General features: G+C 38.3%; 2 long non-coding RNA genes across 2 annotated transcripts in view; one reads left to right on the top strand and one right to left on the bottom strand.

Annotated features, from left to right (window-relative positions):
• The window catches only part of LOC147840916 (uncharacterized), a 639,653-nt gene that overhangs the window by 402,711 nt on the left and 213,111 nt on the right, over positions 1–23,831 (top strand). The window lies entirely within an intron of this gene.
• Positions 13,362–23,831, bottom strand: part of LOC141377601 (uncharacterized) — a 273,462-nt gene continuing 262,992 nt past the window's right edge. The window contains exons 7-8 of the long non-coding RNA XR_015507914.1: positions 15,268–15,355; positions 13,362–14,644 (exon numbers count right to left, since the gene is read on the bottom strand). This is a non-coding gene — a long non-coding RNA (uncharacterized LOC141377601). The remainder of the gene's footprint in view (positions 14,645–15,267; positions 15,356–23,831) is intronic.

Below are 23,831 nucleotides of genomic sequence, written 5' to 3'. Positions count from 1 at the left end.
GAGAAACAGCCAACAAGCCAGAATCAACAAAAAAGGCAGATTACAATTTGCTAAATTACACTGGGAAAAAGACTCATTTTCAGAGACATGTCCTGTGGTCTGAAGGAGCTAAGATTGAACTCTTTGGCCATAATCACCAGTGTTACATCTGGAGGACAAAGGGGAAAGCTTACAAGCCTAGAAACACCACCCCAACTGTGAGGTATGGGGTGGCAACATCATGTTGTGGGGCTGTTCTGCTGCAGGAGGGACTGGTCCACCTCACAGCATAGATGGCATTGTAACAACGGGGAGATGACACAGACAACTAAAGGTAAGATCCACTATGCAGGTTTAATCGTAGTCAGGCAAGCAATGGTCAATACAGGTGCAAACAGGTATATATGTACAGGCAGTCCAGAATCGTAGTCATTAAACATATAGGTCGTAAGGCAGGCGGTTAAACAGGAGAACAAGGCTGGGTTGAAACACGGTAAACAAGACAGGGAAACCGCGTTGTAATGTCATCTAAGATAAACAAGACTCGCCAAACTGAAAGAGTGAATGTGTGGCTTAAGTAGGGTGTGCAATCAGTCTCTGACAATCCTCAGGTGTAGCGAGTGTAATCAGTCTAGATGAGTAAGCATGTGTGTCTGGGCAAAGTGCATGTATGAATATGTAGTCCAGGAAAAGGCGGAAGTGTAGTCCATGGTTATTGTGTGGGAACCAGCAATCTATGGAGAACGATCGCTGGTTATCATGACAGGCATTATGAAGTAATAACATTATGTAGAAATACTAAAGCAACATCTCAAGTCATCAGCCAGGAAATTAAAACTTGGTCACATATGGGTCTTTCAAACAGACCATGACTGTAAGCATACTGCCAATTTAGTTAAAATGTGCTTTAAGGACAACAAAGTGAATGTTTCAGAGTGGCCATCACAAAGCCCTGATCTCAATCCTACAGAAAATTTGTGGGGAGAGTTGAAAAAGCTTGTGCGAGCAAGACAGCCAACAAATTTGACTCTGTTATACCAATTCTGTCAGAAGGAATGGGCCAAAATTCCTTCAAACTATTGTGAGAAGCTTGTGGAAGGATTCTCAAAACATTTGACCAAAGTTATACAGTTTAAAAGCAAAACTAAAAAAATACCAAGAAAATGTCTATAAACTTTTGACTGTCTAGAAATTATGCACCTTTACACACCTCCTGTTCAGACTAGCACACTTATGGATACACAAAAGAGTGCAAATGCATTTGTTATTTAAACCGAGGTCAGGATGTTAAAACAATATCTGCACTGGCCAAAGCTAGCAAAAAAATAAATAAAAAAATCTGCATCACACATGCCGTTGCCTTGTGCCAGGTGTATTATAGGACAATGATAATAATATTTACATTATTCATTCATATTCCTTCAGCTTAGTCCTGTTATTCATCAGAGGTCACCACAGCGGAATGAACCACCAACTTATTCAGCATATGTTTTACACAGCGGATACCCTTCAGCCGCAACCCAGTACTGGAAAACAGTCATACACTCTCATACACACACATACAGCCAATTTAATTTATTCAATTTATCTATACCGCATGTCTTTAGACTGTGGGGTAGAAATTCACACCAGCACGGGAGAGGACATGCAAACTCCACACAGAAATGCCAACTGACTCAGCCAGGGCTCTCTTTGCTTTATATTACTGTATAATTATTTCTATAAACATTTTTAAAAAATCAAACCTGGAAAGTTTAAAGTAGCCAGATATTTCCAGTTTGTCAAACCTGTTCTTGAGCAAAAACGATCCATTAGTTTGCAGGCTCCGGCTCATTACAAAACACATCCATACTTGCTAGAGGAGCACGACCTTAAGTTAATAGACAGATCGCATCAGCCAATCAATATGGCTCATCATGTGGCTTATAATCCGTTCCACTGGTCTGCGGCAGACGTGCCTTGTCAATTAAACAGAAAGCAATCGCTTTCTCCGCTAAATAAAACAAGATGTATGTCAGTGAGTTTAAGGCATGTGTCAGAAAAAAAAAAGTCTGATTCAAAAAGTCTGATCTGCATTGGTTACGCGTTTCGTGTTCTTGCTGAATATGTGCAAAGCGTCAGCTGCTTTTGAGGGATTTGTCCTTAGAGCTTCATAAGAATTTAAGTGGATTATTTTTTTAAGAAAACACACAGGTAAGCCTATGCGATTAAACATTTGGGAGAGGGTGTTGTTGTGAAATATAGCAGGTAGAGATAGTGTGGATTTACTTCCTAACGGTTTAGACTTTGCCATGTTTTAAAGCGAATGCTCTCTTACTAATCTTCTTCTCGTTTAGTTTAAGAAAAGCTTTTTAAATTTGCCCTGGTGACAAATGACAGTGAAGAAAAGCAGATTTTCAAATCAAACCCTTAATTCAAAATCATAAATAAAAGCATTTCTTACTAACAACAACAATTTCTCATCCTCTTCCTGTCTATTTCCCACTTATCCACAACAACCACACATCTGCTCCTGCTTTTTTACAGCTTTGGATTACACTTGAAAGCAACACTGCAAATAATGTTACTTCCCTGCGATGTATTGCTCATGTTTTTCCTCATTTGTCAGTTGCTTCAGATCACAGACTGTAAAATCTTTAGATACAATAGTCTGCTGAAAGACTAAATGTAAATGTCAATTCTGATCCATGCAAGACACTGAAAAACTGTTATCAAATTCAGATTTTCTCTTCCAGCTCACAACCCACATCCAGTGGAAAAGAAATCTGCAGGTAATGAATACGTTCAGATTGCTTTGTTTTATTAGAATTAAAGGTTGTATGGCTTTTTACAGCACATTATCCCTCACAGTTGTAAAAGAGTGATGAAAACAGCACAGAAGCTAAAAATTTTTTATAAACGTGTATATATCAGCAATATTGTTTTTTTTTTTTTTGTAATCAAGAAAATGTCACTGTGTTAAAACAAACATTAACACTCAATTTTGACAAGTGGCTGTTGACTGTACACAAAAACAGCTTTCTTGAAATAGTAAAGTTATAGGGCTCTTTTTTTAATGGTCTAGATGCAAAGTCTATAGCGCATGACGTAAAAACAATAAGGGCATGTCGGAATCCACTTGCTATTTTAAGGAAGGAAAAATTCCCTTTGCGCCACAGTGCATGGCCTAACAGGGTTGTGCCTATTTTCTTAATTAGTTATGGGTGCGTTTTGAAGCATAATGTGCATTAAACCAATCAGAGTGTCATCTCTCAAATTCCCTCTCATCTCTTATTAAGAGTCACTTGTGCCGAACCATGGTGCATGTGCTATTAACATGGTGGACTTTGTAAGTGGAAAAACTGAACGCTTTACTAGCGACAAAACAGTTAAACAGACCATCTGCAGTGCGAGGATATAGAACAAGCCTCCTCCATTCGGCCTCTTTACTTTACTTTTTCTTTTTACTCCTTTACTTTCGTGGATAAGGAAACGGTGTTATGCACACTCCACTGAAGATATCCATTAGCCTTCATATTTAATTTGTTTATTAAGTGCACAGATTTGTTTCAAAACTATTTCTAACTGCTGTTCCAATTTCCAGCAAATGAATAAGTGAACATTAATAACAAAGTGTGGTCAAAAAACTGAGTTATATCCAAACACAGTTCATATTCTTATGCCCCATTTTGTGATGCAGACGTCTCCAAAGGTCAGGTGGACAAATCTACAGGTGGACAAATCTAAACTTGTTTTAATGAAAACAAATATAAATATGCATAAAACAAACACTACTACTAATATTATTAACATTATACAAAAGCAAATTGTCATGGATAAAATTTAAAAAAAAAAAAAAACCCAAGTTGAAGGAGGCATGGAGGCAGTGGTTTTTAAATTTATGTAGAAAATGATCATTTTTGTAACATTTTAATCCTTTAATTTTTTATATGTAAAGATATTTGTGTGTCTCTGTACATATTGTGTGTATTAAGTAAATCGTTTTGGACCTGCATAGGTGCACATTGCACTGGACTTTAGAGTAGCTTTTAATTAGTCAAGGGGGCAGTCTATTTTAATTCCTCAAAATAGCAATGTGGCCAACATACGCTTTAACAAACCTTATTTTTAGACCAGCACACCCAAGAGTCCACTAGGTGGCGCAAATGGATTTGCTATTTAAACAGCACAAAACACGAAAATTAGGGTTGCGCTGGTCTGAAAATTGCAACAAATCACGCCATGCATGTCTTGCACCTTATTGAGCAGGGTGTATGATAGGGCCCCTACTGTTAATCAGTTTTAAAGATTGCAGTTCACAGGTTTAGTGGAACTTTGTCTTAAACAGATGGATTGAACAAATGAATGATAGAAAGGATGAATGTTAAAATGAACGATACAGTGAATAAACAAAAGAACGAACAAATGATAGAGCAACAAACCTCAAAGCAAATGATAGAATTAATGATTTTATGCAAAAATGTAAGCATGTTTGCTTTACTGCATAATTGCAGGAGGGCAGTCAAGCAAGGTTAAGTAAATAAAACTAAAATAAAGACTAAAGGCTTCTACACACCGGTTTTTAGTTTGCGTTTATCGTCAGCGTTTTACGAGACGTTTTTCAGTGTTCAAACCCAAGCGCTTTTCACTGGCGTCAAGCTGAAGAGTATGCTAAATCACTCCTTTGACGTTAAATGGCGCTGCACAACTTAAAGCTTCTGACATCCGCTTATAACACAGAAGAAGAGGAGGAGAGGAAGTTCGCACGTTTGTTTATAAAGTTACTGGTGACTCGAACAAGCATAGATGGTTCAAGCAGCAGCTCCAGCTCTAGCGATGAAGAAATGATTAGTGTTCACAGAGCAATAAGCAGCTCCACGTTCATATCGCTTCGGGGCATCTTCTTCAATGTGCGCTCGCATTGACAGTTTTGTGCTTGAGCGCCTCCAAGTGCTGTTTACAGTAACTTCAGCAGCTTCATGCACGTGAGCAAAAGTGCCGATCTGATTGGTGGAGAAGGTTTTGACTCCGTGCATCAAAACAAAAGAACGAGCATGAGGCGTTTTTTTTTTTTAAATGACGCTTTTGCGCCTGGAGTTTTGCGCGTTGGTGTGCACAATCACATTGACGCCCTTTATTTAGTTGCGAGGCGTTAAACATCGACTGAAAACGCGAAAACGTCTTGGTGTGCACGGGCCTTAAAACTGGTCAAAAGCACTTTTCTTAACTGAAATAAAACATGTTTACAACAAATGAAGGAAAATGAAAACTGTGAACTGAATGAAATGAATGAAATGAACAAAAGTCACTGAAATAAAATAATAATTACCAAACATATTAAATGATCCCTTTAAACAAGCAGAAAAAGTTATTTTTTGAGTGCTGTCGAAAGTGTCAATTGTTGGGTAAGAGTGAATTGTAGCTGTTTATATGTCTGTGCCATTAAATGTAAATGAGCTGGCTCTCCTTGTCCACCCAAAGTAGATTTTTCCCACCCACTCTAGTGACAGTTCTCTTCAGGGAAGTTTAACTAGGATCCATTATAGCTAAGCTACTGTGCAAAATAAACCTGATTTAGCTTCCACAAACAGGAACTCTATTGTGTGATTGAAGCATCCTTTTTTATAGTTGTGTATGCAGCCATGGTGATTCCAGCGGTGAATAATTATGTAGCTCAAAAAAATACACTACTTGAGAAAAGTCTTGTCGTCGATCTCAGTTGTAAGAGCAACAAATAATAACTTGACATTGAGTAGGTTGTTTGGAAAAGTGGCAGAAAGTAGATGTGTTGAACTGCATCCCAACCATCACAAACACTGCAGAAGACCTACTGGAACCAGCATGGACCCAAGATTCTTATAGAAATCAGTCAAGTTTGGTGAAGGAAAAATCATGGTTTGAGGTTACACTCAGTATGGGGGCGTGCGAGAGATCTGCAGAGTGGATGGAAACATCAACAGGCTGAGGTATCAAGACATTTGTGCTGCCCATTACATTACAAACCACAGGAGAGGGCAAATTCTTCACCAGGTAGCACTCCTTCTCATACTTCAGCCTTCACATCAAAGCTCCTGAAAGCAAAGGTCAGGATTGGCCAGCCCAGTAACCAGACATGAGCATTATTGAGCATGTCTGGGGTAAGATGAAGGAGGAGGCATTGAAGATGAATCCAAAGAATCTTGATAAACTCTGGGAGTCCTGCAAGAACGCTTTCTTTGCCATTCCAGATTACGTTATTAATAAGTGATTTGAGTCATTGCAGAGATGTATGGATGCAGTCCTCCAAGCTCATGATGGAGTCAGACACAATAAGTATTCTTTTCCCACTGCACCATGGCATTTATATTCTATTCAAAATGTATATAATAGGTCTCCTTATCCCAGTTTCTTTGCAAATCCTGTCTTGTGTGACATGTTTATACGTGCTACTATAGAGACATATTAACACACATCTGTCGATCAATATCTGTGGGTGTGGAAAACTTTAATGCAGTGGACCTAAAAATCAGTGTGATTTGAATCATATTTTAACGTGAGAAGATGTTAAAAACAAGACTTGCTGTGTTTATATCACTCCAATGTTTTGCTTTTGCTTCCAAAAGTGCATTTTAAATTATAGGAGCGCTTTAAAATGCAAAATAACCTTGGACCCATATGAAATGTCGATTTGACCTGAACGAGGTGATAAGTGCTGAGGTGTTTGCAAAATAAAATGGTTGTACCTGAAGAATAGTGAGGTAAACACATGCACATTTAATGCAGCAACAGTTAAAATACTCATCATCCAAGCATCAAAAACCCCAGTTTCAGTCCACTTCTGATCTATTCAGACAAGTTTGTGATTTACAGACGGATGTTTCTTTCTTTCTATTCTGCAGTGAAGCACACGGAAAACTCTAAAGAATAAACCACCAGTCTGCAAATCAAAACCAATAATCCAGTGTTTTGCTCTGACAATGGCAAGTAGATCACTTGATCAAACATCTCTCTAGCTTCTTACGGTTAAACGAGCACCTTATTTCTTCTGCAGTGTCTGTGAATTCTCTGTGTGCACACTTCCATTGAACGCGATCCTGCTGTAAGAACACTGAGTCCTGGACTCTCAGGGAGGAGAACAATTGAATATTTTCACTTGATATTCGGCAGACGTCAAATTCTGAACATCTATTATCTAGCTGTAGTCAGTAAAGGGTAAGAGAGGAACACAATGAACCTTGAACTGCCATTAAATCAGATATTTTACTTTTCAAGTAGATTCTGTTGTGACATTTATTCATGGATTCACTGTTCCTGTTTTCAGCAGATTCAATTCAAGTTTATTGCACTATTACAATATAGATTGTTTCAAAGCAGCTTAACATAGAAGTTCTAGTAAACTGAAACCATGTCAGTTCAGTTTTCAGAGTTGAAGTTCAGTTTAGTTCAGTTCAGTGTGGTTTAATTTTCACTGCAAAAAGTCCAAACACTGAGAAGCAAATTCATCGATGCGCAGCTCCACAAGTCCCAGCGAGACAGTGACGAGGAACAAAACTTCATCAAAATGACAAATGTGAAGGAAAAAAACCTCAAGAGAAAGCGGGCTCAGCTGGGCTCAACCATTTCTCCTCTGGCCAAACCTCCTGTGCAGAGCTGCAGTCTGGGCGCCAGACATTTTTTACAAATATAAAAACGTCAGTTCACCCCAAAGGTCTGTCATTTCATTTGTTCCAAACCTGTTTGGATTTTTTTCTTTTAAATCCAAAAGAAGATGTTTTAAAGAATGCTGGAAACAGGTAACCACTGATGTTCATATTAATTGCCTGCAGGTTTTCAAAATTCTTCAGGATATCTTCTTTTGTTTTCAACAGAAAAAACAACAACATCTAATTGGCTTGGAACAAGTCTAGAAGTGAGTAAATAATAGCAGATTTTTTTTTTCTTTTTTTTTTTTGGTGAATTATCCTTTTAACTCTTTTGCATCATCATATACAATTTTTTGGTCTTTTTGTATTTATTTTAATTAATTAATAAATGTATTTATTTATTTTGCTGTGTTAGTATTGACCTTATTCTTCAATGCGGAAGTTTTGCTTGCTTTTGTGAATGTTTTAGAATTTCCAATTCAGTCGTCTGTGGGAGAAATGACTAGGAATAAAAAACAGCAGAAAACAGTCAAACTACTTGCTCTACAAGCAAGTGTTTGCATGATTACACAGACAAAACAGAATAATATAATAAGACAATATCAGTTTGCAACATCAAGCAGCATAACAAGCTGTTTTTAACATCTAAAAATGAATGGATGGAATGAGGCAGGAAGTCTCGAGCCAAAAAGATTCAGATGACTGTAGAGGTCTGCATTCCCGTGGCTGCTTTGCGGGACTTGACCAGTTTTCTGGCGGTACAGGAATACATTTCTGAAAAAATGCGGTAGCAGTCTAAAACTCTGGTGTAATATGCGGTCGGGTTGATGTAGTTGGGCTTTTGAGTAGGGGTATCGGAAAAATTAGCTGCCGGATCAGATTTCAGAGGTTCCGGATCCAGCGTGTTCCAGCACAAATTAAGCCCTGGCTGTAGTGTATGACTGTGTATGGGTGTTTTCCAATTCTGGCTAGCGGTTGGAAGGGCATCAGGTTGTGGTTGGGCTTTTGAGTAGGGGTATCAGTAAAATGAGGTGCCGGATCAGATTTCAGAGGTTCTGAATCCGGCGTGTTCCGGCACAAATTAAGCCTTGGCTGTAGTGTATGGGTGTTTCCCAATACTGGGTTGCGGTTGGAAGGGCAAACTCGGGCATAGTTAGGCTTTTGAGTAGGGGTATCGTGATCTGGCGTGTTCTGGCACAAATGAAGCCCTGGCTGTTGTGCAGGGGTGGGCAAACTCAATCTTGGAGGGCCGGTGTCCTGCATAGTTTAGCTCCACCACTAATCAAACACATCTGAACATGCTAATTAGTGTCTTCGAGATCACTAGAAATCTTTAAGCAGATGTGTATGATTAGATTTGGAGCTAAACTATGCAGGACACCTGCCCTCCAGGACCAAGTTTGTCCACCCCTGCACAACAGCCCCATTATTTTTATGTTATTTTTTATGAACAGTAGGATTGTTGCTGATAAAGAATATCAGTACAATATCAGACGATCAGTGAAAGTGTAAAAAAGAAGAAACTTTAAGGATTGAAGTAGAAGGGTTAAATTGGACTGTTTTCAATTGTAAAGTACTCATTGAAGTGGAGTTTAGCTCCAGTTGATTTCTTGCCACAGAGAGCTTGAAAACTACAGGGGAAAAAAGACAAGAAAATTGGACTGTCAATCGTTTTAAAGATTGGGAGTAGTGGAGGTCTTTCTCTCTCTTTCTCTCACCTGACGTGATTGATGGAAAGGCTTATGAGAGGAATAAAGTAATCCTCCAGTGGCTGGACTGATCACCTCACAGATGCAGGAGTCACACAGTCAATGGATGACCATGAAAGATGCAATTGCACAGACTTTAGATGCATGCAGTTGGTGCACTTAATATTCCTATGAATGAAAGCTATGTAGCCCAGCCTAAAAAAGCCCATTATTAGTAATGCAAATGCCATTAGACCAATTGCCATTAGGCCAGCATTGACAAGTTTTTGTCTCGTTTCTAGTCCAAATATCTAAGAATTTTTAAATTAAGAAGAAATTTCTAGACGAGCAAAAAAAAAAAAAAAAGTGGTGCAAATGGATTTGTTATTTAAACAGCACAAAACATGAAAATTAGGGTTGCACTGGTCTGAAAATAGAAACGAATTGTACAATTATTAGTTATTAAACAAATTTTAAACAGCCAATTATTAGTAATGCAAATGCCATTAGATCAATTGCCATTAGGCCAGCATTGACAAGTTTTTTTCTTGTTTCTTTTCCAAATATCTAAGAATTCTTAAATTAAGACGAAATTTCTAGATTAGCAAAAAATACATAAATAAATGGATTTTTTTTTAAAAGTTTAGTTTTCAGAAATAATAAGTTGAAATTAATTGAGTTATTCCTTAAAACAAGCAAAATAAACTTGTTTTTCACTTTAATAAAATAATAATTTGATTTTACAGATTACTTAGCTAAAATCTCTTCACAATTTTCTGTACAATAACATTGTAAGATTTAAATCAGGATACAAAAAATAAAAGTCTGGCCATTTTAATGTGCGTGTTCAGATCAGTCTGTGTCTTGACCTTCATTATTTATATTTTGATTATAAAGTGGACTATAAGAAACTCAATCTCCAGATCTGCTCATTTACCATCCCCTCACTGATGGGCTCATTAGGGTCTTTCTTCTATCAAGGTGAGAATGGCTGTAAATATTCATGACACTGACACTACTCCACATACATCCTCTGTCACAGCATTTAAATCAGTATCTTGGCCTTATATCAGTAACACTTTACAATTAGTATGGGGACAGATGTTTTTTTCTGTTGTATTTTATCAGATATTTTATGTGTATGCCAATTGAGACTGTATGCATTACTTGGCCATAATTTAAACATATCGACAGAGAAGCACATGCTGACCTGGATGTTTTTATTTTGAAGTTTTTTTGTCAAAGTTTATTTGGAGAAGTAGATTTTCTGGATATTTTCCATGTTTAAGAGCTCTATGTATATATATATATATATATATATATATATATATATATATATATATATATATATATCTATATATATATATATATATCTATATCTATATCTATATATATATATATATATATATATATATATATATATATATATATATATATATATATATATATATATATTCTTTAAATATATGTGTGTGTAAAAATGCACCCTAAGTTTATGGGTTAGTCTTTATGTGTGATGAAATCATAAGAAAATCCATTTTATTGTAGGTGGAAAAATAAAATCTGCCTGCAAAGTTTACTTCAGAGAAAACAATTACGAACAGCATATTGAGGGATTTCTTCCAAACCAAACTTCAGAATAAAGCATTTCAAAGGCTACAAGTAATGCGCATGTCTTTGCACACGTTTAATTTGTGACATGGATGACGCAACAGTATGCTGAAACGCATCCCATGTTTTGGTCCCCTGCACCCTTCATCTCTTCAAAGCTCTCTGATCCTTTGAAGCAACTGAGAATGGAATGGAACACTGCCCAGTTCACGGTTCAAAATGACTATGGAAGTCTGCCGGAGAATTTGATTCACTACCAGCATTTCAATGGCTCCTGAGAGACAATATGTGTGTCTGTAGCTATGCCTCCATTCACCTATTTTTATGCACACTTTGGACTAGAAAATGCTTAAAAGGGACCTATTATGTAAAAATCACTTTAAGGACAGTTGTGTGGCAACAGTCTGCAAATATAGCCAGCTTCTAGTGGTAAAAATTGAATAATTAAATTTTTTATAATCACACTTCATATGAACAGACTCCCTTTGTCATCAGATCGGGAAAACTACACCCATTAGAGACAATCTCTCTCACATTAGCATAGAACATCAGTCCTGTTTTGAATCTGCCACTTTCCTGACACATTGTGCATTTGTAGCTCCACCCTTTTTTAAAAAAGAGCGCAATCTCATTTAAATTTAAAGCAACAGTCACCAAAATGGCACAATTAGGATTACAGCCTAAAAGGGTCCGTTTCAAAGACTTATAAAACATTATTTGTAGGGTATTTTGAGCTAAAACTTCACACACTCTAGATCTGAAGATCTTTGCTACCTTTTATTGCTTTTATTGCTAAAAATTATTTTTAGAACTGCTTACCTTCTTAGGCAAGGCAAGGCAAGTTTATTTATATAGCACATTTCATACACAGTGGCAATTCAAAGTGCTTTACATAAACAAGAATAAAAAAACAAGTAAAAAAAAATACATAAATAAATAAATAAATAAAAATAAATAAAACTGATTAAAAACATAAAAACAGGTAAAATGTGATATAAAAGAATGAAGAAGAAGAGAAAAACATGATAGTGCAATCTGTCGGATGCAGCACAGTGCTCATTCAGTAAAGGCACAGCTAAACAGATGTGTTTTCAGTCTTGATTTGAATGTGCCTAATGTTGGAGCACATCTGATCATTTCTGGAAGCTGATTCCAGCAGCGGGGGGTGCTTTTAGTAGCTGAAAGCCGATTCACCCTGCTTTGACTGAACTCTTGGAACTTCTAGTTTATATGATCCTAAAGATCTGAGGGATCTGTTGGGTTTATATTCAGTGAGCATATCTGTAATGTATTGAGGTCCTAGGCCATTTAGTGATTTATAGACCAGTAATAATACTTTAAAATCTATTCTGAATGTAACTGGGAGCCAATGTAGAGACCTGAGTACAGGTGTGATGTGGTTCTGGTCAGAATTCTGGCTGCAGAATTCTTAATGTTATATCAACCTCTATCACTTGATCAATAAAAAGGCAGACACACAAGTGCACTGTTAAATCTATTAAAACTGATAAACGTGTATAAACGTTTAAAAAAAAGTATAAACATCACACATTACATTACTTATTTTATTATACTTAAATGTTTAAATACTTTAAATGTAAAATTACGCATTAACTTGAGCAGCTGTTTTCTCACGCTAACTGTCTGTTTCACTGATGGTTGCTTCTTTTTAAATATATACGCTCATATTTGCTATAACTTTGCATGAGCAGATCAAGTTCAGCTGGGGAAAGAAATGCTGATCTCTTTTTTTAAGATGCTGCCATGGTCACTCGTAATGTCTGTGCTCTATTGATAATGCCTTTTTATAGTCATGGTGTGCACGCTTAAAGGGTCACAAAACACCAAAACACATTTTTTGAGCTGTTGACAGTCGTATATGTGTCCCACACTGCTAAAAACACTATTAGGACACCTATATTTCACTAAAAAGTGTAAATTGGTTGTTTTTGCGTTATTTCAAGCAAATTCGTACTTCCTGTTTGAAACTAATTTTTGAAGCTGCGTCACGGTCATGACATAATAGCCTGTATTCCAGCGTGCAGACTGGGCGTCTGTGCCAGAGTGAGTCTTATTACGTCTTACAGTGTGATGCATTAATGCATGAGTAAGGCTTGGTTCAAACCAATCAGCGCGCTCTATTGTGCAACTTCATTAATATTCATTACTGTCACAGTGTAGACGGCAAAGACTCCATGTTGTGTTGGCAAAACAAGCGTGAAGTGTTGCTTTTATAGTTTGCTGCAGTTAAGTTTCGTTTTCATTTTCTCTCTGTGAGAGCTCAGACTCACGTGTGGATTAACAGTGTACGCGACGCGCGACAACAATAACTTACGTGTCTAAGGAGGATTATTGTTTACCTGAGAGCTGTTCTCATCTGCAAACGCTGAGATCCAGATTGTAGTCTCCTCTAACGTTAAATAAAGACGCGGCTCTAGTTGCTGGTGATTGTCCTGTCTCTACAGATTTGGTAAGTGAGCGACCAGTGCTCTTTGTTTATTCAGTTCGTATTTTATTCATATCAAACAAACTATTGCACCGAGTGCAATAGTTAGCACTAACAGTTACAACCAAACTATAACCTCGTGTTGGATTTTGTGACCGGAATAACACACGCGGCTTTCTGACGCTACCTGCCGTGTGTATCTAAGTTTCCGGGAAATGCTGAGTTTTTTTTTCTCTATTTCGCCGTGCGGTATCAAACATTGCATAAAAAATACACGCTTAGAGCAGCGCCTCGAATCAAATGTCACGTTTGTCGGGAGGGACATTAATGAATTCCCTGAATGAAAGAGCCAAACTGCAGTTAAAGTCCACCATTTAATAATTTGGCAAATAATTAGACTACAGATGTTCATGGAAACACAGTCACATTGTCCGCTGTGGGTGTGTGTTTTGACTCTGAAATTCAGCGCGCCCAAATAGACACTCCCATACCAAGCCGCTTTTCTTCCTTCGACACTCCCCCGTAAACAGAGCTGGACACGCCCACTTTTCTGACTTTTTCCAAAGTAGAGGTGTGAAAACACACTGCTGAAACGAGGGGGTTTCATGGCCCTTTAACTCTGAGTTGGTCTACTCAAAGTTGATTGACCTAACTCAGATCAGCTATTATGAAACCGAAAACTCTGAGTTTTTAATCTCTCGGTAAATCAACTCAGAGTTCAAGTTTAAACTCCGAGTTGTTTGAACCTCCTTACTGAAACAGGCCCCAGATCTGTGTCATGTTTCCAAAAGCCACAAAGCGTTTATTGCATTTCATCTTCTGAGTTGTGAGTAATTTATTATACAAGAAAAAATCCCACAGTGGCTTGTCTTACCAACGCAAAGTCCATTTTTCTTTTTGATATTTTGCTCTAGTTAATCAAGAAGTGGCCTATTTGTTCTCAAATACCCAATTGATGCCTAATTCACAAACTATTTCATGCAATGTTCAAGTTTTGCACATACAACTTTCATATTTGGATTGAAGCACAAGTGAGCTGGAATGTCTGCGACGAGAGCGGCAGCATGAGTCAGTATCTCTTTAACACAGCTGGAACAGGTGGCTAATTAGCACTTGCTAATTTGAGGTGATGAAACCAAACCTCTGACCAAATAACGTATGTGCGATGCACGCCAGAGTAACATTAGGCGTCCCACGATGCCCAGGTGAGGACTGGCAGCAAGAGTGGCAGCAGCTGGCACTCAAAAGAGTGTTCACTGTGGGAGACAAATGAAAATCTCAACCCGAGCACATCAGCCAGGCCAGTCAATGCTCTTGAGCTGGGAACACACACAGATAGAGAGCACAGAAAAAGCATGATACTCTCTTACAGAATCAAACTTGCCTCAAGCTCATTAGGATGTCATAACATGCAAGGCTTAGAATTTTGAGAATGTAATTTCTGTTTCAAGAAATGAGTCAAACCAATGGAGAAAAACTGTATGATAATGATAGTGTTTTCTGTAAGCCAAGATGATAAAGTTGTAAAGATGTAAACAAGATGATTTCCACATTATTTTGATGCACAAACTCAAGGCTACAAGATCCACTTCTCAAAAGTCATGTAAACAAATATTCTGTGGGTTTTTCACGTAGTTATTTCAGTGAATCTTGTAAATAAATGTTGCTAATGTATTATTGTAGCCCAGTTTGTGCTGTTCACAGTGGTGATTAAGCTTTAGCCACTTCCATGTTTATAAGCATCTGAAAAAAAGCAGGGCACATCAGAACGTCTCTAGTTCCTCAAAACACCATCAGACCCAAGAGGGTTAATTATGCATGGGGAATGTGTTCTTGATGCCTATGAATCACAGACATTTTACTCTTCTGGCAATTTGAAACGGTTCCAGAGGCGTAGTAAAGTAGTGGTTTTGAAGAGAGTGGTTACGTTTTACTGGCTAACCTGAATGTCCTTCTGGGATCAGAGGTCTCCAGTTATCACCCTTGTTCAGTGAAGTCAGATAGGTGTAGATAAATGGGTTCACTTCTTCCTTGGGAAAAGTGTCAGAGAATGAGAGGATATTTTTAGAATCTTTAGCCAAGACTTTTCCATAAAGCAGAAAGAATATTCCTTTAGACAAGAACTGGTACAAGTAGATTATTGAGTGAGTTAAATGGGGTGGATAGATGGAATGATAAACCTGTGGATGTACTGTATACAAGGATGGTTGGATGAAATGAAATGATAAACAAACAGATGGAAGGATGGTTGGATGAAACGATAAACAAGCAAAATGGATGCATGAAAATGATAAACAAAAAAGATGGATGAATAAAATGATAAACAAAAAAGATGGATGAATACAACTTTATATGGATGGATGAATGAATGACAGATGAAATGATAAACAAACAAATGGATGGATAGGTAGATGGATATGAAATAATAAACAAAGAAATTAATGGATTTATGGATGAAATGAGAAATAAACAAATAGATAGATTGATGCATGTATGAAATGAAATTAAATGGAGTTATTAACAAACAAAGGATGGATGGATGGATGGATGGATAGATGGAATAAAAAAAATGGATGTACTGTATGCATAGATGGACAGATGAAATGACAAACTAACTGATATGTAGATGAATCTAAAACATTGCATGGATAGATGAATGGATGGATGGATGGATGGAGGGATGGATGGATGAAATTATAATCATTGGATGTATGGATAGATAGATGAAATGACAAACAAACCAGTGAAGGAAGGTATTGATGTGTTCACTGATAAACAAATTGATGTATGGATTGATTTGGAAAAAAAACTATGGATGCATGGAGGAGTGAAATAATAAACCACCCAATAGATAGATATATGGATGAAATGATAAACGGGTGGATGAATACATTGATGATAAAAAAACAATAGATGGATGGATGGATGGAAGGATGGAAGGATGGACTGAAAAAATTGATGGATGGATGGATGGATAAAATAATGGGTGTTTGCACAGATGGATGAATGGATGGATAGATGGATGGAAGGATGGATGGACTGACTAAAAAATGGACGAATGGATGGATGGATAAAAACAATGGGTGTTTGCACAATTGGATGGATGGATGGACAGATGTATGTATGGATGAATGGATGGATGGACTGAAAAAAAATTATGGATGGGTGAATAAAAAACCATAGGTGTTTAAACCGATGGATGGATGGATGGATGGATAATAAACAATGAGTGTTTGCAAAGATGGATGGATGGATGGATAGATAAAAACAATGAGTGTTTGCAAAGATAGATAGATAGATAGATAGATAGATAGATAGATAGATAGATAGATGGATGGATGGATGGATGGATGGATGGATGGATGGATGGATGGATGGATGGATGGATGGATGGATGGATGGATGGATGGATGGATGGATGGATGGATGGATGGATGGATAAAAACAATGAGTGTTTGCAAAGATGGATGGATGGATAAAAACAATGAGTGTTTGCAAAAATAGATAGATAGATAGATAGATAGATAGATAGATAGATAGATAGATAGATAGATAGATAGATAGATAGATAGATAGATAGATAGATAGATAGATAGATGGATGGATGGATGGATGGATGGATGGATGGATGGATAAAAAAACAATGGATACTGGCACAGATGGACGTATGGATGGATGGATGGATGAATAAAAACAGTTGATGGATAGATGGGTGGATGATATGACAAAGAAACCAGTGAATGGATGGATAAAAATGTATGGATGAAGAAAATGATAGACAGAACAATGGATGGATGGATTACATACTGTACAGGCAGATGTACACATTGCTAAAATTGCTGAAAGGACCATGAATGTATGAAAGCATAAAACAATAAACAGAACACTAAATGGATGGATGAATGGATGAAATAATAAAATTACAGATAGACAAACATATACATAAATGGGTCGATGGATGCTAGCAATGATAGCAGGGATGATAAATGAATAAGTGGGTTGAGTCAATGAATAAGACGGATGGTGATGAAAAAGTTACATATTTTATTAGTTCCTAAATTCACATCCCATGAACAATAATTTGTCAGCCTTTCATAAATATAAACGAGGGACTATTCTTTCCCTCAAGCTAATGTTCAGCTCTATATTCTGATCTGAAGCACATCTTCTGCTCTTTTCTTGAGCCGTGGGGCCGCTGCAGGGGCTCTTTTCTTACACCACAAAATATCCCCCGATCCTCAAATGTTTACTTACTTCCACACATCACTTAAATTATGGATAACTTGAGAGAAAAATGCCAGGCATATTTAAAAAGCTAGACCTCAAGATGTCCAAACAGATTTATGTTTCCTTGCAAGCATAAAAATAACTTTTGCAGTCTGTGCAACCAGTACAGACAGTCCTAGTAACAGCATTTGAGTGATAAAAGGCCAACCAAAGGTAAACCTGCAGGAGGGGTGTAAATAATTTAGGTCAACATAGGTCAAGTAAATCAACATTACAGTTAAAGAGATAGTTCACCCAAAAAGGAAAATGTCAACGTCGGGTCATTCTGAAAACGTCAACCCAAGCTCATTCTGGAAACGTAGCCCCGCGGACGTTTCTGGAGGCCGCAATTTACGTGGCCGGAGGTACGTAAGGCCACGTTTAGTTTTTTCGAGCGAACGTTGCGGGGCGGTGTGGCGCCGCTCCGCCCCTCCTCTTCGCGCTTGCCGGCCGACGGCTCGCCTCCCGAGTGGAGGGCTTTCATCGGCGTTGCATCGGCGGAGCGGAGGCCCCGGAGGAGGAGCCGGCCGCGGGGACGACGACCAGGATCGAGTCCGGGGAACAGCGGTTCCGGAAATCAGGTAAGACGAAAAACGGAATCCGAAAAATAAGGGCGACAACGCGGCGGAATCCGAAAGCGCAGTCGAAATTGAAGACGAGGGCTTTTGCTTTTTTTTTGTTTTTTCTGGACGGCTTTTGCAAACCGTCGCTCAGGTTTAGGGAAGGAGGAGGAGGAGGAGGAAGAAGAGGGTGTCCGAGTCGGCCGATCCGGCGGCTTTTCGTGCGAGAACGGCGCGGGTGCGAACGACGCGCACTTTCGAGAGGCGCCCGAGACGCGAAAAAGCGTGCACAGCGTCCTCTTGCGGATCCGCGAAAACAAATAACGCTCGAATACGTACCTCCCGGGACGTAAATCGCGGTCCGCAGAAACGTCCGCGGGGCTACGTTTACACAATGAGCCCGGGTTGGAAAACGTAGGCCTATATTCATTTCTGGAGATTGCGAATTGTGTAGCTAGAGTTACATATGGCTGCATTTCATCTTTAAAACAAACTCTTCAGGGCAGTGTGATGTCGCATTGGGTTATTTAGTGTTTAAAAACACTATTGGTTGGGTTTAGGGAGGGGGGGTGTTAGGTATCGGTCGGTTAGTCAGTCAGTCAACAATGGCCTCTGGTGGATTTACATGCGAACAACGGGCGCAAATAGCACTAGCGAGAGAAATTTAAGATCTGAAAAAAGCTCACTGAATACAAACCTAACAGTTTACTCAGATCATTAGGATCAAATAAATTAGAAATTACAAGAGTTCAGTCAAAGCAGGGTGAATCCATCTTCAGCTACTAACATTGCCCCACGCTGCTGGAATCAGCTTCCAGAAATGATCAGATGTGCTCCAACATTAGGCTCATTCAATTCAAGACTGAAAACACATCTGTTTAGCTGTGCCTTTACTGAATGAGCACTGTGCTGCATCCGACAGATCGCACTATTGTGTCTTTCTTTTCTTTTTCATTTCTTTAAAACCTGTTTTAACACATACTATTCTGTTTTTAATCATTTTTATTCTTTGTTGTTTTTTATTTTCTTATACTTGTGTGCAGAGGTGGGTAGAGTATCTAAAATCTATACTCAAGTAAAAGACACAATCTTGAAAGGTACTCAAGTAAGAGTAAAAAAAGTACCTGATGAAAAAATTACACACACACACACACACACACACACACACACACACACACACACACACACACACACACATATATATATATATATATATATATATATATATATTTATTTATTCATTCATTTTCTTTTCGGCTCAGTCCCTTTATTAATCCGGGGTCGCCACAGCAGAATGAACCGCCAACTTATCCAGCAAGTTTTTACACAGCGGATACCCTTCTAGCCGCAACCCATCTCTGGGAAACATCCACACACACATTCACACACTCATACACTACAGACAATTTAGCCTACCCAATTTACCTGTACTGCATGTCTTTGGACTGTGGGGGAAACTGGAGCACCCGGAGGAAACCCACGCGAACGCAGGGAGAACATGCAAACTCCACACAGAAAGCCAACTGAGCTGAGGATCGAACCAGCGACCAAGCGATCTTCTTGCTGTGCGGCGACAGCACTACCTACTGCGCCAATGTTTCGCCCCGTTGATGAAATGCAAATTATAATAATTTTTTTAGATTAATTTTAGTTATATACTGTTCTGCTACACAGATATTATAATGAATAATGCTCACAATGACACTGACATCAAGTAATAAGAATCTTTATTTGGTATGGACGGGGTTTGTTGCTGTGAAAAAGTGACGAGTCTGCCAATCTGCAAACGTAAATAGCGTACATCTGGAAAGGGACACCAGTTAACACAGTCACCAGTTAAACCGTAACACTGGTAAAGGGGCTATAGTTCCAACATAGACGCGCACGCTCTAACAGAAAGCCAAAAACATGTTTCTCCAATGCAGCGCCTCACAATATTTGCAAACAAGTCATTCATTCATTCATTTTCTTGTCGGCTTAATCACTTTATTAATCCGGGGTCGCCACAGCGGAATGAAGCGCTAACTTATCCAGCACATTTATACCAGCGGATGCCCTTCCAGCCCATCTCTGGGAAACATCCACACACACATTCACATGCAAACTCATTCACTACAGACAATTTAGCCTACCCAATTCATCTGTACCGCATGTATTTGAACTGTGGGGGAAACCGGAGCACTCAGAGGAAACTCAGGGAGAACATGCAAACTCCACACAGAAACGCCAACTGAGCCAAGGATCGAACCAATGACCCAGCGACCTTCTTGCTGTGAGGCGACAGCACTACCTACTGCGCCACTGCGTCGCCCAAACAAATCATATGAATCATATTTATTATAACTTGACAGTAACGGAGGAACGCCGCCAAATGTAGTGAAGTAAGAGTACTGATATTTCTCTAACAATTTACTTGAGTAAAAATACACATCTTTAAATGTACGCAAAAAGTACTCATTACCCAATAATTTTACACAAGTAAATGTAACGTAGCAAATGTGATTTGTTACTACCCACCTCTGCTTGTCTCTTTTAGTCTTGTTTATCTAAGACACTTTGATTTACCGTTGTGTATGAAATGTGCTATATAGCCTTGCTTGCCTCATTCACACCCTGATTCTTATGGATGTGTTTCTGTTTTCTGATGTATTTTTGTCTTTTCCAGTATTTATTTCAGAACTAATTCCAGCTTTTTGTTCTGGCTAAGCTACTGCATACATGACTACTTTTCAGTTTGCTTTAGTTTAAACATCTCTTTAAAGCCTGATTCACAGTAGAAGTTGAGCCTTCAGACTCTCTACTCTTCATTCTAACACTGTGCGGTGTTAACAGTAACCATAATGAACTGTCTCATCATCATCACAATAATCTATCAACCCATACCCATCTGAATTCAAATTAGACAGAGGCAAACGTGAAAGTCATATCCCATGAGCAGGATGCAGAAAAAAAACACTGCCTCAACATTTTCTCAACGTTCTACCCTAGACAGCATTTGCAGTGGGCTTGTGTTACGTCCTGGCATTTGATTGATGTCCTAATAGAGGCTTTCAGTCTCACTGGAGGACGAAAATACCTCACTCTGCATTTACAGATCCATGCAAACACTGACGAAAGAGCCTGGAACAGGAAAGTGGCCATTAAAAAACATGTGTAAAACCACCATTGGTTTATCAGCAATGATATGTTGGGGATGGTGGGATGAAAGCGCTGTCAAAAGATGCCTGGAAAATAAGTCCAAGCAATGACAAGTGCTCAAGATTAAACTCCAGACTGCAGGCGCTCGAGACTCGCTGTGATCACTGTAAACAGACATGTCAACACTAATTAAACAGTGCTGAGATACTGGAAGAGACATTCATTTCTGTATGTAAACTCTGAGAAGAGGAGACAGACAGGCTGGCGCACTTCTTAAACTGTTATATTTATGTTCTTTTACAATACAGAATCCTAAATATATTGTGTGATTACTATCCAGAGGTCGCAGCAAAAATCGAGACTTATCAGACCAGGCAAAGCTTATCCAATTATCGATTGTCCAATTTTGGTGAGCCTGTGTGAATTGTAGCCTCAGTTTCCTGGTCTTAGCTGACAGGAGTGGCACCCGGTGTGGTCTTCTGCTGCTCCTCCGCCTCAAGGTTGGACGTGTAGTGTGTTTAGAGACGCTCTTCTGCAGACCTCAGTTGTAACGAGTGCTTTTTTCAGTTACTCTCGCCTTTCTATAAGCAAGAACCAGTCTGGCCATTCTCCTCTCACCTTTGGCATCCACAAGGCATTTGCACCCACAGAACTGGCGCTCACTGGATATTTTCTCTTTTTCAGACCATTCTCTGCAAACCCTATAGATGGTTGTGCTTGAAAATCCCAGTAGATCAGCAGTTTCTGAAATACTCAGACCAGCCCGTCTGGCACCAACAACCATGCCATGTTCAAAGTCACTTAAATCAGCTTTTCTCTTTCTTGGTTTAAAGTGCAACAGATTGTCTTGACCATGTCTACATGCCTAAATGCATTCAGTTGCTGCCATGTGATTGGCTGGTTAGAAGTTTGCATTACCGAGAAGTTGGACATCTGTACCTAATAAAGTGGCTGGTGACTGGATACTGCCATAACATATTTTTAATGTTTTATAATGAATTCATTAATGTATAAACATAAACATTCCCATTTATAACACAAAGGAGTTCAATGCTGAATACACTAGTCGAGCTGCTCCTCCGCCTTTGCCTTGATTTGCTCACCGATGTCTTGTGTATTGTCCTCTATCTGTCAGCTGGCAGTATTTACATTTTAAAAGACTGATTTATTTTAATTTAATGAAACATTTTTTTTTTTGTAGCAATTAAACATTTACCCCAACCAACTCCCCATCCTTCTCTCTCTCTTTTCAGATGGGATGGCAGCCCAAACTAAAGGTTACCATGCGTCAACTTTGACCCATAGGCTCTACTTTGGGCACCTCTGATATAGAGTTTAAATCAAAATTGTTAGCCCTCCGGTAAACTTTTACTTCATTTTTCTAAATACTTTTTTTCATTGTCCTGATGACAGTACAAAATATTTTACTAGTTACTTTACTATACTAGTTATTATCTTATTTTAAGACACTATATTCAGCTTACAGTGCAATTTGAAGGCAATAGGGTATATGCCAAGCAAGTGTTGTTCCCATACTAATAAATTTCCGGTGACCTGTTATTGTGAGTTTTTTTTTTTTTTTCATTTAATGCGATTCCTTTTACAGCATTGATGTTGTAATTAAAATACAATCAGTTAAAAAGACTTTGTCATTCTTTTAGTTGCTCAAGTGTAAAACGAGTCAAAAAACCGTCTACTCGCACGTGTCTGTCAGAATCGGCAGGCTAGTGCAGAAGCTCCATTGAACATACTGGGGTAAAATAAATGCTCGTATTATAAAGACATAGCGGGGAAAAATGTAATTTAACGCAGTGCTTCTTTTACATTTTGAGACTCACTTTATATGAGATATCACTCAGCCAGTAAGGATCATTGATTTTGAAAGAAAACCGATCTTAAACGCGCCATTTTTGCAATTGAATTCAGTTCACCGGAAGCGCTTAATCCAGCTTACTGGCAAATTAAAAGTCCTATTAGTATACTTCAGCATAAACCCCATACATCGGACAGCAGTGGTTCGTTCTGTAGCTGATTACAATAGATAAATAAAATAAAGGGGGCAAATAATATTGACCTTAAAGATTATATAAAAATTATTAAATTACAGACTGCTTTTATTCAAGCCAATCCAAACATGCAATGAGACATTCTCCAGAGGAAAAACACATTGATAATAATTAATTAACAAAAATGTCGTAAATAAACTCATACACAGAGTCAAAATAATCTGATACTATTAAATTTGTAACTTTTTTTTTTACTATGGTAGTCAATAGTCCCTTTCACACAGTGATATCGGTAAATATCCGGAAAATTTCCGGAACGACTTTACCGGTATATTCAAAAAAGCGCTGTTCACACAGGCAAGGACGTTACGGAAATTTTCCGGAAAAGAGCATTCACACATCCATTCCAAAATACCGGTAAATTCTGACATCATTCACCACAAATGAGCTATAAATGGCTGCGCTTGAATTTGTAAACATTTGACTAAATTACAAACTCTGTGGATGATCAATATTGTGAACAACTTTCGCAGGAT

The sequence above is a fragment of the Danio rerio genome, chromosome 14, assembly GCF_052040795.2.
Source record: "Danio rerio strain M-AB ecotype USA chromosome 14, GRCz13ab, whole genome shotgun sequence".
Lineage (NCBI taxonomy): Eukaryota > Metazoa > Chordata > Actinopteri > Cypriniformes > Danionidae > Danio > Danio rerio.
This window is presented reverse-complemented; position numbering and strand designations above follow the sequence as displayed.